We start from the raw sequence: 18,229 nt of genomic DNA, 5'->3' as shown, positions 1-18,229 counted from the left end.
AGGTCTTCAACTGGAACTTTCGTGAAAAGTGAGGAAACATCAAAGCTAACTAGTTTGAAATCATAATTAACATTGATATTGTTTAGCTTGTTGACTAAATCTACATTGTTCATGATATTAGAATTTGATACCTTACTCACTAAAGGGCTTAATAAGGAAACTAACCATTTTGATAATTTATATGTGACTGAGCCTACTGAAATCACCATAGGTATTGCTGGAATATTCTGTTTATGTGTTTTGATAAGTCCATATATATATGGCAATGAAGGGAACAAAGATGACAAACTTTTATAAGAGAAATGTTACCTTTCAACAACAACTTCATTTCTTTATTTAAGTGAGCATTAACTGCTTCTAAGGGATTTTTACTAAGTTTAGAATATGTTGTGTTATCATTTAGAAGATCATTCGTTTTAGATAAATAGTTACTTTTGTCTAAAATCACAACAGTGTCAGCCTTATCTGCTTTAGTAATATGTATATCCTTGTCTTTTTTTAAGTTGTTAATAGCTCTTATGCATCTTTTAGGGCAATTAGCTTCCACTGGTTTTGACAAACTGGCATACACTAAACCCTTACATATATTAATGTCATCATTACTTAGATTGCTGTATTTTTCTAAATTACAATGAGGCTTTGTGACATCAACACAGCTGGCTTCTCTGTTAGAGCACACAAAACTTAAACCATAGCCTAATGCACACAAGGAATCTTTATCTATTTGTTTATTAGACAGGTTTACCACAAGAGATGGTTTTGTGTTCTTGGTCCAGTCGCTGTTTTCAAAAGGATGGTCCAACTTACGATTTAATGACACTTGTAGCCTATTACGTTCTTTCCTTAATTCATCATACCTATAGTCCAACATCCGGTTCTTCAGTGTGTCGGTATTGCCATTTGAAAGGCTCGTTTCTTCTCTCTTGAAATGCGAAAAGCCTCCTCCATATCAAGTTTCTTTAATTCAATGTTTTTCTGTAAAATAATATTTTGAAATTGGTCAAATGGTCGACCAGACAGCTACAACAAACGTTAAGGTAGGACAGATCTTGGCATCACTTGTTCATCAAGGCATTTCCTAAGGAATTCAAATCGTAACTTCAGTTGGTGAGCCTTGATTAACGATTTGGAGAAAGCAGGAACGAAAGGAGAAAGTCCAGAACAGCTTGTAGCGAGTTCACTAGGCTCCATCACATATAAATTGTCAAAATGGTTAGTTTCCTTATTAAGCCCTTTAGTGGGTAGTTATCAAATTCTAATGTCATGAACAATATAGATTTATTCAACAAGCTAAACAATACCAATGTTGATTTTGATTTCGAACTAGTCACCTTTGATGTTTCCTCACTTTTCACTAAAGTTTCAGTTAATGACCTTTTAGAATATTTATTTGATGTCTTAGATGTTATTCATTTACCTGTTTCAAAGTCTAATTTCATTGAACTGATAAAATTGTGTATAAAAGATTGTGTATTTCAATTTAATGGAGATTATTATGCTCAAAAATTTGCTATGGCAATTGGTAACCCTCTTTCACCTAAAATTTTTGAAAAAAAATTACTAAAGGATATCTTACCTTCTAATGCAATTTGGTTTAGGTATGTAGATGATGTTGTTTGTGTTTGGCCAACAAATTAAAATTTACAAATATTTCTCCCCCTACTTAACAATTTAGTACCTTCCATCAAATTTACTGTAGAAAATGAAAATAATGGTATGTTACCATTTTTAGATTGCATGATCCATAGACAAGGAAACAAGTATAAGTTTAGCATATACAGAAAACCCACCAATGTATGCTCATATATCCATTATTACTCATCTCAATATGACAGAGTTAAATTACCATCATTTCAATCTATGTTCCTTATGCCATTACGTATTTGCAGTCCAGAGTTTATTGATGATGAGTTTGAGAAGATATATTCTATTGGATCTAAGTTAAAGTACCCTAGATCTTTCAGTGATAACTCCCTTAAGTTAGCAAAGAAATCATTTTATAGATTTGCGCCCAAACCTCCCATTGACACCAAGAATCTTTTAGTTCTCTCTTTTGATAATAATTTCACTTTGCTTCCCATGTTTCTTAAATCCTTTAATGTAAATGTTGCCTTCAGCAACAATAATATTATAAATAATATCTTAATCAGGAATTCACCAGAAAAATCTCTTGGTTGCATCTATAAATTGCCTTGTGGAAACTGTGATAAATCTTTTGTTGCTCAGACTGGTAAAGATCTTTCTGTTAGACTTGAGCAACATAGATATAGTATACGAACGGGACAAGAATCAAATGCCTTGTTTAATCATGTTCAAAACTATGATCATTGTATTGACTGGAGTAACGCCATCTCAGTTATTAACTTTAACTCTATTACAAGAAAAATATCATTGAATCTTCTATTATTAGATACACAAAGAATTATAATCTTAATATTAGTGATGGTCTATACAAATTAGATAACTTTATTTTTGATAAAATTTCTAAAATGATAAGTTTATGAACGCTTGTTGTATGTTTTGGACAAGCATATGTTTACAAAATGGCGTGATAGCTTCGTCTCTTCGATGTATATCAACTGAGTGTTATATTTCTCTCATATGTCTCCCCTGGTGAAGTGATTATTACACGAAAGTGGACCTAGGAACTTTTCGTGTTTAATTTTCCCCGTGGACTCATAGGAATATCTTGATAACTCGCAAAATTATCATCCTTTCCAATATATATATAGGTATATATATATATATATATATATTTTTTTTTTTTTTTTTGCTTTGTCGCTGTCTCCCGCGTTTGCGAGGTAGCGCAAGGAAACAGACGAAAGAAATGGCCCAACCCACCCCCATACACATGTATATGCATACGTCCACACACGCAAATATACATACCTACACAGCTTTCCATGGTTTACCCCAGACGCTTCACCTGCCTTGATTCAATCCACTGACAGCACGTCAACCCCGGTATACCACATCGCTCCAATTCACTCTATTCCTTACCCTCCTTTCACCCTCCTGCATGTTCAGGCCCCGATCACACAAAATCTTTATCACTCCATCTTTCCACCTCCAATTTGGTCTCCCTCTTCTCCTCGTTCCCTCCACCTCCGACACATATATCCTCTTGGTCAATGTTTCCTCACTCATTCTCTCCATCTGACCAAACCATTTCAAAACACCCTCTTCTGCTCTCTCAACCACGCTCTTTTTATTTCCACACATCTCTCTTACCCTTACGTTACTTACTCGATCAAACCACCTCACACCACATATTGTCCTCAAACATCTCATTTCCAGCACATCCATACTCCTGCGCACAACTCTATCTATAGTCCACGCCTCGCAACCATACAACATTGTTGGAACCACTATTCCTTCAAACATACCCATTTTTGCTTTCCGAGATAATGTTCTCGACTTCCACACATTCTTCAAGGCTCCCAGAATTGTCGCTCCCTCCCCCACCCTATGATCCACTTCCGCTTCCATAGTTCCATCCGCTGCCAGATCCACTCCCAGATATCTAAAACACTTCACTTCCTCCAGTTTTTCTCCATTCAAACTCACCTCCCAATTGACTTGACCCTCAACCCTACTGTACCTAATAACCTTGCTCTTATTCACATTTACTCTTAACTTTCTTCTTTCACACACTTTACCAAACTCAGTCACCAGCTTCTGCAGTTTCTCACATGAATCAGCCACCAGCGCTGTATCATCAGCGAACAACAACTGACTCACTTCCCAAGCTCTCTCATCCCCAACAGACTTCATACTTGCCACTCTTTCCAAAACTCTTGCATTCACCTCCCTAACAACCCCATCCATAAACAAATTAAACAACCATGGAGACATCACACACCCCTGCCGCAAACCTACATTCATATATATATATATATATATATATATATATATATATATATATATATATATATATATATATATATATATATATATATATATATATATATATATATATATATATATATATATATATGTATATATATATATATATATATATATATATATATATATATATATATATATATATATATATATATATATATATATATATATATATATATATATATATATATATATATATATATATATATATATATACATATATATATATATATATATATATATATATATATATATATATATATATATATATATATTTATTCTTTTTTTATTTTGCTTTATCGCTGTCTCCCGCGTTTGCGAGGTAGCGCAAGGAAACAGACGAAAGGAATGGCCTAACCCACACCATACACATGTATATACAAACACGTCCACACACGCAAATATACATACCTATACATCTCAATGTACACATATGTATACACACACAGACACATACATATATACCCATACACAAAAATCACACTGTCTGCCTTTACTCATTCCCATCGCCACCTCGCCACACATGGAATACCATCCCCCTCCCCCTCATGTATGCGAGGTAGCGCTAGGAAAAGACAACAAAGGCCTCAATCGTTCACACTCAGTCTCTAGCTGTCATGCAGTAATGCCCAAAACCACAGTTCCCTTTCCACATCCAGGCCCCACACAACTTTCCATGGTTTACCCCAGACGCTTCAAATGCCCTGATTCAATCCACTGACAGCACGTCAACCCCCGTATACCACGTCGATCCCCATTCACTCTATTCCTTGCCCGCCTTTCCCCCTCCTGCATGTTCAGGCCCCAATCACTCAAAATCTTTTTCACTCCATCTTTCCACCTCCAATTTGGTCTCCCACTTCTCCTCATTCCCTCCACCTCCGACACATATATCCTCTTGGTCAATCTTTCCTCACTCATTCTCTGCATGTGCCCAAACGATTTCACAACACCCTCTTCTGCTCTCTGAACCACGCTCTTTTTATTTGTATATATATATATATATATATATATATATATATATATATATATATATATATATATATATATATATATATATATATATATATATCCCTGGGGATAGGGGATTAAGAATACCTCCCACGCATTCTTCACATGTCGTAGAAGGCGACAAAAGGGGACGGGAGCGGAGGCCAAAAACCCTGCCCCTCCTTGTATTCTAACTTTCTAAAAGAGGAAACAGAAGAAGGAGTCACGCGAGGAGTGCTCATCCTTCTCGAAGGCTCAGATTGAGGTGTCTAAATGTGTGTGGATGTAACCAAGATGAGAAAAAAGGAGAGATAGATAGTATGTTTGAGAAAAGGAACCTGGATGTTTTGGCTCTGAGTGAAACGAAGCTAAAGGGTAAAGGGGAAGAGTGGTTTGGGAATGTCTTGGGAGTAAAGTCAGGGGTTAGTGAGAGGACAAGAGCAAGAGAATGATTAGCACTACTCCTGAATCAGGAGTTGTGGGAGTATGTGATAGAGTGTAAGAAAGTAAATTCTAGATTGATATGGGTAAAACTGAAAGTTGATGGAGAAAGATGGGTGATTATTGGTGCATATGCACCTGGGCATGAAAAGAAAGATCAGGAGAGGCAAGTGTTTTGGGAGCAGCTGAATGAGTGTGTTGGTGGTTTTGATGCACAAGACCGGGTTATAGAGATGGGTGATTTGAATGCAAAGGTGAGTAATGTGGCAGGCAGTTGAGGGAATAATTGGTATACATGGAATGTTCAGTGGTGTAAATGGAAATGGTGAAGAGCTTGTACATTTATGTGCTGAAAAAGGACTCGTGATTGGGAATACCTGATTTAAAAAGCGGGATATACATAAGTATACGGATGTAAGTAGAAGAGATGGCCAGAGAGCGTTATTGGATTACGTATTAATTGATAGACGCACGAAAGAGAGACTTTTGGATGTTAATGTGCTGAGAGGTGCAACTGGAAGGATGTCTGATCATTATCTTGTGGAAGCGAAGGTGAAGGTTTGTGGGTGTTTTCAGAAAAGAGGAGAGAATGTTGGGGTGATGAGTGGTGAGAGTAAGTACGCTTGGGAAGGAGACTTGTGTGAGGAAGTACCAGGAGAGACTGAGTACAGAATGGAAAAAGGTGAGAACAAAGGAAGTAAGGGGAGTGGGGGAGGAATGGGATGTATTTAGGGAAGCAGTGATGGATTGCGCAAAAGATGCTTGTGGCTTGAGAAGCGTGGAATGTTTGTTGATTAAAAAAGGTAGTGAGTGGTGGGATGAAGAAGTAAGATTATTAGCGAAAGAGGCATTTGGACGATTTTTGCAGGGAAAAAATGCAAATGAGTGGGAGATGTATAAAAGAAAGAGACAGGAGGTCAAGAGAAAGGTACAAGAGGTGAAAAAGAGGGCAAATGAGAGTTGAGGTGAGAGAGTATCATTAAATTTTAGAGAGAATAAAAAGATGCTCTCGAAGGAGGTAAATAAAGTGCGTAAGACAAGTGAGCAAATGGGAACTTCAGTGAAGGGAGCTAATGGGGAGGTGATAACAAGTAGTGGTGATGTGAGAAGGAGATGGAGTGAGTATCTGGAAGGTTTCTTGAATGTGTTTGATGATAGAGTGGCAGATATAGAGTGTCTTGGTCGAGGTGGTTTGCAAAGTGAGAGGGCTAGGGAAAAGGATTTAGTAAATAGAGAAGAGGTAGTAAAAGCTTTACGGAAGATGAAAGCCGGCAAAGCAGCAGGTTTGGATGGTATTACAGTGGAATTTATCAAAAATGGGGGTAACTGTATTGTTCACTGGTTGGTAAGGTTATTTAATGTATGTATGATTCATGTTGAGGTGCCTGAGGATTGGCGAATTGCTTCCATAGTGCCATTGTACAAAGGCGAAGGATTTAAGAGTGAGTGCTCAAATTACAGAGGTATAACTTTGTTGAGTATTCCTGGGAAATTATATGGGAGGGTATTGATTGAGAGGGTGAAGACATGTACAGAGCATCAGACTGGGGAAGAGCAGTGTGGTTTCGGAAGTGGTAAAGGATGTGTGGATCAGGTGTTTGCTTTGAAGAATGTGTGTGAGAAATACTTAGGAAAACAAATGGATTCGTATGTAGCATTTATGAATCTGGTGAAAGCATATGATAGAGCTGATAGAGATGCTCTGTGGAAGGTTTAAGATTATATGGTGTGGGAGACAAGTTGTTAGAAGCAGTGAAAAGTTTTTATCGAGGATGTAAGGCATGTGTACGTGTAGGAAGAGAGGAAAGTGATTGGTTCTCAGTGAATGTAGGTTTGCGGCAGGGGTGTGTGATGTCTCCATGGTTGTTTAATTTGTTTATGGATGGGGTTGTTAGGGAGGTGAATGCAAGAGTTTTGGAAAGAGGGGCAAGTATGCAGTCTGTTGTAGATGAGAGAGCTTGGGAAGTGAGTCAGTTGTTGTTCGCTGATGATACAGCGGTGGTGGCTGATGCATGTAAGAAACTGCAGAAGCTGGTGACTGAGTTTGGTAAAGTGTGTGAAAGAAGAAAGTTCAGAGTAAATGTGAATAAGAGCAAGGTTATTAGGTACAGTAGGGTTGAGGGTCAAGTCAATTGTGAGGTAAGTTTGAATGGAGAAATGCTGTATGAAGTAATGTGTTTTAGTTATCTGGGAGTGGATCTGGCAGCGGATGGAAGCACAGAAGCGGAAGTGAATCATAGGGTGGGGGAGGTGGCGAATATTCTGGGAGCATTGAAGAATATTTCGAAGTCGAGAACATTATCGCGGAAAGCAAAAATGGGTACGTTTGAAGGAATAGTGGTTCCAACAATGTTGTATTGTTGCGAGGCGTGGGCTATGGATAGATTTGTGCGCAGGAGGGTGGATGTGCTGGAAATGAAATGTTTGAGGACAATATGTGGTGTGTGGTGGTTTGATCGAGTAAGTAATGAAAGGGTAAGAGAGATGTGTGGAAATAAAAAGAGTGTGGTTGAGAGAGCAGAAGAGGGTGTTTTGAAATGGTTTGGTCACATGGAGAGAATGATTGGGGAAAGATGGACCAAGAGGATATATGTGTCAAATGTGGAGGGATCGAGGAGAAGTGGGAGACTAAATTGGAGGAGGAAAGATGTAGTGAAAAAGATTTTTAGTGATCGGGGCCTGAACATGCAAGAAGGTGAAAGGCGTGCAATGAATAGAGTGAATTGGAACGATGTGGTATACCGGGTCGACGTGATGTCAATGGATTGAACCAGGGCATGTGAAGCGTCCGGGGTAAACCATGCAAAGTGTGTGGGGCCTGGATGTGGAAAGGGAGCTGTAGTTTAGGTGCATTATTACATGACAGGTAGAGACTGAGTGTGAACGAATAGGGCCTTTGGTGTCTTTCCTAGCGCTACCTCGCACACTTGAGGGGGGAGGGGGTTGTTATTCCATGTGCGGCGAGGTGGCGATGGGAACAAATAAAGGCAGACAGTATGAATTATGTGCATGTGTATATATGTATATGTCTGTGTGTGTATATATAAGTGTACATTGAGATGTATAGGTATGTATATTGTGCGTGTGTGGACATGTATGTATATACATGTGTATGTGGGCGGGTTGGGCCATTCTTTCGTCTGTTTCCTTGCGCTACCTCGCGAACGCGGGAGACAGCGACAAAGGAAAAAAAAATTAATATAAATATAAATATATATATATATATATATATATATATATATATATATATATATATATATATATACATATATATATATATATATATATATATATATATATATATATATATATATTTTATTTATTTATTTTATTTTGCTTTGACGCTGTCTCCCGCATTTGCGACTTAGGGCATGGAAACAGACGAAAGAAATGGCCCAACCAATCCCCATACACATGTATATACATACAAGACCAAACACGCAAACATACATACCTATACATCTCATTGTACACATATATATACACACTCAGACATATTCATATATACATATGTACATGATTCAACTGTCTGCCTTTATTTATTCCCATCGCCACCTCGCCACACACGGAATAACATGTGAAGCGTCTGGGGTAAACCATGGAAAGTTCTGTAGGGCCTGGATGTGGAAAGGGAGCTGTGGTTTTGGTGCATTATTACATGACAGCTAGAAACTGAGTGTGAACAAATGGGGCCTTTGGTGTCTTTTCCTAGCGCTACCTCGCACATATGAGGGGGGAGGGGGTTGTTATTCCATGTGTGGCGATTTGGCGATGGGAACAAATAAAGGTAGACAGTATTAATTATGTACATGTGTATATATATATATGTCTCTCTGTGTATATATATGTATACATTGAGATGTATAGATATGTATATTAAAGTGTGTAGACGTGTATGTATATACATGTGTATGTGGCCGGGTTGGGCCATTCTTTCGTCTGTTTCCTTGCGCTACCTCGCTAACGCGGGAGACAGCGACAAAGCAAAGTAGAATTAATAATATATATATATATGTATATATATATATATATATATATATATATATATATATATATATATATATATATATATATTCTTTTTTTTCTTTTTCTTTTTGCTTTGTCGCTGTCTCCCGCGTTTGCGAGGTAGCGCAAGGAAACAGAAGAAGAAAATGGTCCAACACACCCCCATACACATATATATACATACGTCCACACACGCAAATATACATACCTACACATCTTTCCATGGTTTATCCCAGACGCTTCACATGCCCTGATTCAATCCACTGACAGCACGTCAACCCCGGTATACCACATCGATCCAATACACTCTATTCCTTGCCCTCCTTTCACCCTCCTGCATGTTCAGGCCCCGATCACACAAAATCTTTTTCGCTCCATCTTTCCACCTCCAATTTGGTCTCCCACTTCTTCTCGTTCCCTCCACCTCGGACACATATATCTTCTTGGTCAATCTTTCCTCACTCATTCTCTCCATGTGCCCAAACCACTTCAAAACATCCTCTTCTGCTCTCTCAACCACGCTCTTTTTATTTCCACACATCTCTCTTACCCTCACGTTACTTACTCGATCAAACCACCTCACACCACACACTGTCCTCAAAAATCTCATTTCCAAAACATCCACCCTTCTAAGCACAACTCTATCCATATCACACGCCTCGCAACCATACATCATTGTTGGAACCACTATTCCTTCAAACATACCCATTTTTCCTTTCCGAGATAATGTTCTCGACTTCCACACATTCTTCAAGGCTCCCAGGATTTTCGCTCCCTCCCCCACCCTATGATCCACTTCCGCTTCCATGGTTCCATCCGCTACCAGATCCACTCCCAGATATCTAAAACACTTTACTTCCTCCAGTTTTGCTCCATTCAAACTTACCTCCCAATTGACTTGACCCTCAACCCTACTGTTTCTAATAACATTGCTCTTATTCACATTTACTCTTAACTTTCTTCTTTCACACACTTCGCCAAACTCAGTCACCAGCTTCTGCAGTTTCTCACATGAATCAGCCGCCAGCGCTGTATCATCAGCGAACAATAACTGACTCACTTCCCAAGCTCTCTCATCCACAACAGACTTCATACTTACCACTCTTTCCAAAACTCTTGCATTTACCTCCCTAACAACCCCATCCATAAACAAATTAAACAACCATGGAGACATCACACATCCCTGCCGCAAACCTACATTCACTGAGAACCAATCACTTTCCTCTCTTCCTACACGTACACATGCCTTACATCCTCGATAAAATATATATGTATATATACACACATATATATATATATATATATATATATATATATATATATATATATATATATATATATATATATATATATATATATATATATATATATATATATATATATATATATATATATATATTCCTGGGGATAGGGAATTAAGAATACTTCCCACGTAATCCCTGCGTGTCGTAGAAGGCGACTAAAAGGGGAGAGAGCGGGGGGCTGGAAATCCTCCCCTCTCGTTTTTTTTTTTAATTTTCCAAAAGAAGGAACAGAGGGGGCCAGGTGAGGATATTCCAAAAGAGGCCCAGTCCTCTGTTCTTAGCGCTACCTCGCTAATGCGGGAAATGGCGAATAGTTTAAAAGAAAGAAAAGAAAATATATACATATATATATATATATATATATATATATATATATATATATATATATATATATATATATATATATATATATATATATATATATATATATACATATATATATATATATATATATATATATATATATATATATATATATATATATATATATATATATGTTTATATATATATATATATATATATATATATATATATATATATATATATATATATATATGTATATATATATATATATATATATATATATATATATATATATATATATATATATATATATACATATACATATATACATATATATATATATAGAAACATCGAGGATGTAAGGCATGTGTACGTGTAGGAAGAGAGGAGAGTGATTGGTTCTCAGTGAATGTAGGTTTGCAGCAGGGGTGTGTGATATCTCCATGGTTGTTTAATTTGTTTATGGATGGGGTTGTTAGGGAGGTAAATGCAAGAGTTTTGGAAAAAGGGGCAAGTTTGAAGTCTGTTGAGGATGAGAGAGCTTGGGAAGTGAGTCAGTTGTTGTTCGCTGATGATACAGCGCTGGTGGCTGATTCATGTGAGAAACTGCAGAAGCTGGTGACTGAGTTTGGTAAAGTGTGTGAAAGAAGAAAGTTAAGAGTAAATGTGAATAAGAGCAAGGTTATTAGGTACAGTAAGGTTGAGGGTCAAGTCAATTGGGAGTTAAGTTTGAATGGAGAAAAACTGGAGGATGTAAAGTGTTTTAGATATCTGGGAGTGGATCTGGCAGCGGATGGAACCATGGAAGCGGAAGTGGATCATAGGGTGAGGAAGGGGGCGAAAATCCTGGGAGCCTTGAAGAATGTGTGGAAGTCGAGAACATTATCTCGGAAAGCAAAAATGGGTATGTTTGGAGGAATAGTAGTTCCAACAATGTTGTATGGTTGCAAGGCGTCGGCTATAGATAGAGTTGTGCGCAGGAGGATGGATGTGCTGGAAATGAGATGTTTGAGGACAATATGTGGTGTGAGGTGGTTTGATCGAGTAAGTAACGTAAGGGTAAGAGAGATGTGTGGAAATAAAAAGAGCGTGGTTGAGAGAGCAGAAGAGGGTGTTTTTAAATGGTTTGGGCACATGGAGAGAATGAGTGAGGAAAGATTGACCAAGAGGATATATGTGTCGGAGGGGGAGGGGACGAGGAGAAGTGGGAGACCAAATTGGAGGTGGAAAGATGGAGTGAAAAAGATTTTGTGTGATCGGGGCCTGAACATGCAGGAGGGTGAAAGGAGGGCAAGGAATAGAGTGAATTGGATCGATGTGGTATACCGGGGTTGACGTGCTGTCAGTGGATTGATTCAGTTCATGTGAAGCGTCTGGGGTAAACCATGGAAAGCTGTGTAGGTATGTATATTTGCGTGTGTGGACGTATGTATATACATGTGTATGGGGGTGAGTTGGGCCATTTCTTTCGTCTGTTTCCTTGCGCTACTTCGCAAACGCGGGAGACAGCGTCAAAGCACAAAAAAAAAAAAAAAATATAAATATATATATATATATATATATATATATATGTATATATATATATATATATATATATATATATATATATATATATATATGTATATATATATATATATATATATATATATATATATATATATATATATATATATATATATATATATATATATATATATATATATATATATATATATATATATATATATATATATATATATATATATATATATATATATATATGTATATATATATATATATATAAATTATCCCTGGGGATAGTGGAGAAAGAATACTTCCCACGCATTCCTCACGTGTCGTAGAAGGTGACTTAAGGGGTGCCAGAAACCCTCCCTTCCTTGTATTTTAACTATCTAAAAGGGGAAACAGAAGAAGGAATCACGCGGGGAGAGCTCATCCTCCTCGAAGGCTCAGACTGGGGTGGCTAAATATGTGTGGATGTAACCAAGATGAGAAAAAAGGAGAGATAGGTACTATGTTTGAGGAAAGGAACCTGGATGTTTTGGCTCTGAGTGAAACGAAGCTCAAGGGTAAAGGGGAGGAGTGGATTGGGAATGTCTTGGGAGTAAAGACAGGGGTTAGTTAGAGGACAAGAGCAAGGGAAGGAATAGCACTACTCCTGAAACAGGACTTGTGGGAGTATGTGATAGAGTGTAAGAAAGTAAATTCTAGAATGATATGGGAGAATTGAAAGTTGATGGAGAGAGATTGGTGATTATTGGTGTATATGCACCTGGGCATGAGAAAAAAGATCATGAGAGGGAAGTGTTTTGGGAACAGCTGAATGAGTGTGTTAGTGGTTTTGATGCACAAGACTGGGTTATAGTGATGGGTGATTTGAATGCAAAAGTGAGTAATGTCTCAGTTGAGGGAACAATTGGTATACATGTGGTGTTCAGTGTTGTGAATGGTGAAGAGCTTGTAGATTTGAGTGCTGAAATAGTACTGGTGATTTTGAGTACCTGGTTTAAAAAGCGAGATATACATAAGTATACGTATGTAAGTAGGAAAGATGGCCAGAGAGCGTAATTGGATTACGTGTTAATTGATAGGCGTGCGAAAGAGAGACTGTTGGATGTTAATGTGCTGAGAAGTGCAACTGGAGCGATGTCTGATCATTATCTTGTGTGGTTCTCAGAAAAGAAGAGAGAATGTTGGGGTGAAGAGAGTGGTGAGAGTAAGTGAGCTTGGGAAGGAGACTTGTGTGAGGAAGTACCAGGAAAGACTGAGTACAGAATGGAAAAACAATGAGAACAAAGGAGGCAAGGGGAGTTGGGGAGGAATGGGATATATTTAGGGAAGTAGTGACGGTTTGCGCAAAAGATTCTTGTGGCATGAGAAGATTGGGAGGTGGGTTCATTAGAAAAGGTAGTGAGTGGTGGAATGAAGAAGTAAGATTATTAGTGAAAGAGAAGAGAGAGGCATTTGGACGATTTTTGCAGGGAAAAAATGCAAATGAGGGGGACATGTATAAAAGAAAGAGGTGCAAGAAGTGAAAAAGAGGGCAAATGAGAGTTGGGGCGAAAAAGTATCATTAAACTTTAGGGTGAATAAAAAGATGCTCTCGAAGGAGGTAAATAAAGTGCGTAAGACAAGGGAACAAATGGGAACATCAGTGAAGGGGGCTAATGGGGAGGTGATAACAAGTAGTGATGATGCGAGAAGGAGATGGAATGAGTATTTTGAAGGTTTGTTGAATGTGTCTGATGATAGAGTGGCAGTTATAGGGTGTTTTGGTCGAGGTGGTGTGCAAAGTGAGAGGGTTGGGGAAAATGGTCTGGTAAACAGACAAGAGGTAGTAAAAGCTTTGCTGAAGATGAAAGCCTTCAAGGCAGCAGGTTTGGATGGTTTTGCAGTGGAATTTATTAAAAAAGGGGTGACTGTATTGTTGACTGCTTGGTAAGGTTATTTAATGTATGTATGATTCATGGTGAAGTGCATGAGGATTGGCGGAATGCTTGCATAGTGCCATTGTACAAAGGCAAAGGGGATAAGAGTGATTGCTCAAATTACATAGGTATAAGTTTCCTGAGTATTCCTGGCAAATTATATGGAAGGGTATTGATTGAGAGGGTGAAGACATGTACAGAGCATCAGATTGGGGGAGAGCAGTGTGGTTTCAGAAGTGGTAGAGGATGTGTGGATCAGGTGTTTGCTTTGAAGAATGTATGTGAGAAATATTTAGGAAAGCAAATGGAAAGCAAATGGATTTATGTAGCATTTATGGATCTGGAGAAGGCATATGATAGAGTTGTCAGAGATGCTCTGTGGAAGGTACTAAGAATATATGGTGTGGGAGGCAAGTAGTTAGAAGCAGTGAAAAGTTTTTATCGAGGATATAAGGCATGTGTACGAGTAGGAAGAGAAGAAAATGACCGGCTCTCAGTGAATGTAGGTTTGCGGCAGGGGTGTGTGATTTCACCATGGTTGTTTAATTTGTTCATGGATGGGGTTGTTAGGGAGGTGAATGCAAGAGTTTGCAAGGGATGCAAGGAACGAGGGGCAAGTATGCAGTTTGCTTTGGATGAGAGAGCTTGGGAAGTGAGTCAGTTCTTGTTCGCTAATGATAGCGTTGGTGGCTGATTCATGTGAGAAACTGCAGAAGCTGATGACTGTGTTTGGTAAAGTTTGTGAAAGAAGAAACTTGAGAGTGAATGTGAATAAGAGCAAGGTTTTTAGGTACAGTAGGGTTGAGGGTCAAGTCAATTGTGAGGTAAGTTTGAATGGAGAAAAACTGGCGGAAGTAAAGTGTTTTAGATATCTGGGAGTGGATCTGGCAGCGGATGGAACCATGGAGGCGGAAGTGAATCACAAGGTGGGGGAGGGGCGAAAATTCTGGGAGCCTTGAAGAATGTTTGGAAGTCGAGAATATTATCTCGGAAAGCAAAAATGAGTATGTTTGAAGAAATAGTGGTTCCAACAACGTTGTATGGCTGCGAGGCGTCGGCTATGGATAGAGTTGTGCGTAGGAGGATGGATGTGCTGGAAATGAGATGTCTGAGGACAATATGTGGTGTAAGGTGGTTTGATCGAGTAAGTAATAATAGGGTAAGAGAGATGTGTGGAAATAAAAAGAGTGTGGTTGAGAGAGCAGAAGAGGGTGTTTTGAGATGGTTTGGTCACATGGAGAGAATGAGTGAGAAAAGATTGACCAAGAGGATATATGCGTCAGATGTGGAGGGAACGAGGAGAAGTGGGAGACCAAATTGGGGGTGGAAAGATGGAGTGAAAAAGATTTTGAGTGATCGGGGCCTCAACATGCAGGAGGGTGAAAAGTGTGCAAGGAATAGAGTGAATTGGAACGATGTGGTATACTGGGGTCGACGTGCTGTCAATGGATTGAACCAGGGCATGTGAAGCGTCTGGGGTAAACCATGGAAAATTGTGTGGGGCCTGGATGTGGAAATGGAGTTGTGGTTTCGGTGCATTATTACATGACAGCTAGAGACTGAGTGTGAACGAATGGGGCCTTTGTTGTCTTTTCCTAGGGTTACCTCGCACACATGAGGGGGAGGGGGTTGTTATTCCATGTGTGGCGAGGTGGCGATGGGAATAGATAAAGACAGACAGTATGAATTATGTAAATGTGTATATATATATATGTCTGTGTGTGTATATGTATGTGTACATTGAGATGTATAGGTATGTATACTTGCGTGTGTGGACGTGTATGTATATTCATGTGTATATATGTATATGTCTGTGTGTGTATATGTATGTGTTCATTGAGATGTATAGGTATGTATACTTGCGTGTGTGGACGTGTATGTATATTCATGTGTTTATGGGTAAGTTGGGCCATTCTTTCGTCTATTTACTTGTGCTACCTCGCTAACGCGGGAGACAGTGACACAGCAAAATAACAAGTGATAATGATAATATATATATATATATTTTTTTTTTTATACTAATCGCCATTTCCCGCATTAGCGAGGTAGCGTTAAGAACAGAGGATGAGGACTGGGCCTTTGAGGGAATATCCTCACCTGGCCCCTTTCTCTGTTTCTTCTTTTGGAAAAAAAAAAAAAAATGAGGGGAGGATTTCCAGCCTCCCGCTCCCTTCCCTTTTAATCGCCATCTACGACACGCAGGGAATACGTGGGAAGTATTCTTTCTCCCCTATCCCCAGGGATAAGTATATGTATATATATATATATATATATATATATATATATATATATATATATATATATATATATTTTTTTTTTTTTTTTTTTTTTGCTTTGTCGCTGTCTCCCGCGTTTGCGAGGTAGCGCAAGGAAACAGACGAAAGAAATGGCCCAACCCACCCCCATACACATGTATATACATACGTCCACACACGCAAATATACATACCTACACAGCTTTCCATGGTTTACCCCAGACGCTTCACATGCCCCGATTTAATCCACTGACAGCACATCAACCCCGGTATACCACATCGCTCCAATTCACTCTATATATATATATATATATATATATATATATATATATATATATATATATACATATATATATATATATATATATATATATATATATATATATATATATATATATATATATATATATATATATATATATATATATATATATATATATATATATATACATATATATATATATATATACATATATATATATATATATATATATATATATATATATATATATATATATATATATATATATATATATATATATATATATATATATTCCTGGGAATATGGGGGAAAAAATGCTTCCAGCGCATTCCCAACGTGTCGTGCAAGGCGACTAAAGGGGACGGGAGCATGGGGCTAGAGACCCTCCCATCCTTAGAATTTGACTTTCTAAAAGGGCAAACAGAAGAAGTCGCACGGGGAGGGCTCATACTCCTTGAAGGCTCTGATTGGGGTGTCTAGATATGTGTGGATGTAAGCAGCATGAGAAAAAAGGAGAGATAGGTAGTATGTTTGAGAAAAAGAACATGGATATTTTGGCTCTGAGTGAAATGAAGATCAAGGGTAAAGGGAATGAGTGGTTTGGGAATGTTTTGGGAGTATAGTCAGAGGTTGGTTTGAGGAAAAGAGAAAGGAGGGAGTAGCACTACTCCTGAAACAGGAGTGGTGAGAGGATGTGATAGAGTGTAAGAAAGTAAACTCTAGATCGTTATGAGTAAAACTGTGAGTGGATGGTGAGAGATGGGTGATTATTGGTTCCTATGCACCTGGGCATGAGAAGAAAGATCATGAAAGGCAAGTGTTTTGGGAGCAGCTGAGTGAGTGTTAGCAGTTTTCATGGACGAGACCGGGTTCCAGTGATGGGTGATTTGAGTGCGAAGGTGAGTAATGTGGCAGTTGAGAGAATAATTCCTGTACATGGGGAGTTCAGTTTTGTAAATGAAAATGGTGGAGCTTGTGGATTCATGTGCTGAAAAAAGACTAGTGATTGGGAATACCTGGTTTAAAAAGAGAGATATACATAAGTATACGTATGTAAGTAGGATAGATGGCCAGAGAGCGTTATTGGTAATATGTAATTGATATCGCGTTGAAAAGAAATTTTGGATGTTAATGTGCTGTGAGGTGCAACTGGAGGGAGGTCTGATCATTATCTTGTAGAGGCGAAGGAGAAGATTAGTAGAAGTTTCCAGAAAAGTAGAGAAAATGTTGGAGTGAAGAGAGTGGTAAGAGTAAGTGAGCTTGGGAAGGAGACTTGTGTGAGGAAGTACCAGGAGATACTGAGTGCTGAACGGAAAATGGTGAGAGCAAAGGACGC

This window comes from Panulirus ornatus, chromosome 12 (genome assembly GCF_036320965.1).
Source record: "Panulirus ornatus isolate Po-2019 chromosome 12, ASM3632096v1, whole genome shotgun sequence".
Classification (NCBI taxonomy): Eukaryota; Metazoa; Arthropoda; class Malacostraca; order Decapoda; family Palinuridae; genus Panulirus; species Panulirus ornatus.
This window is presented reverse-complemented; position numbering follows the sequence as displayed.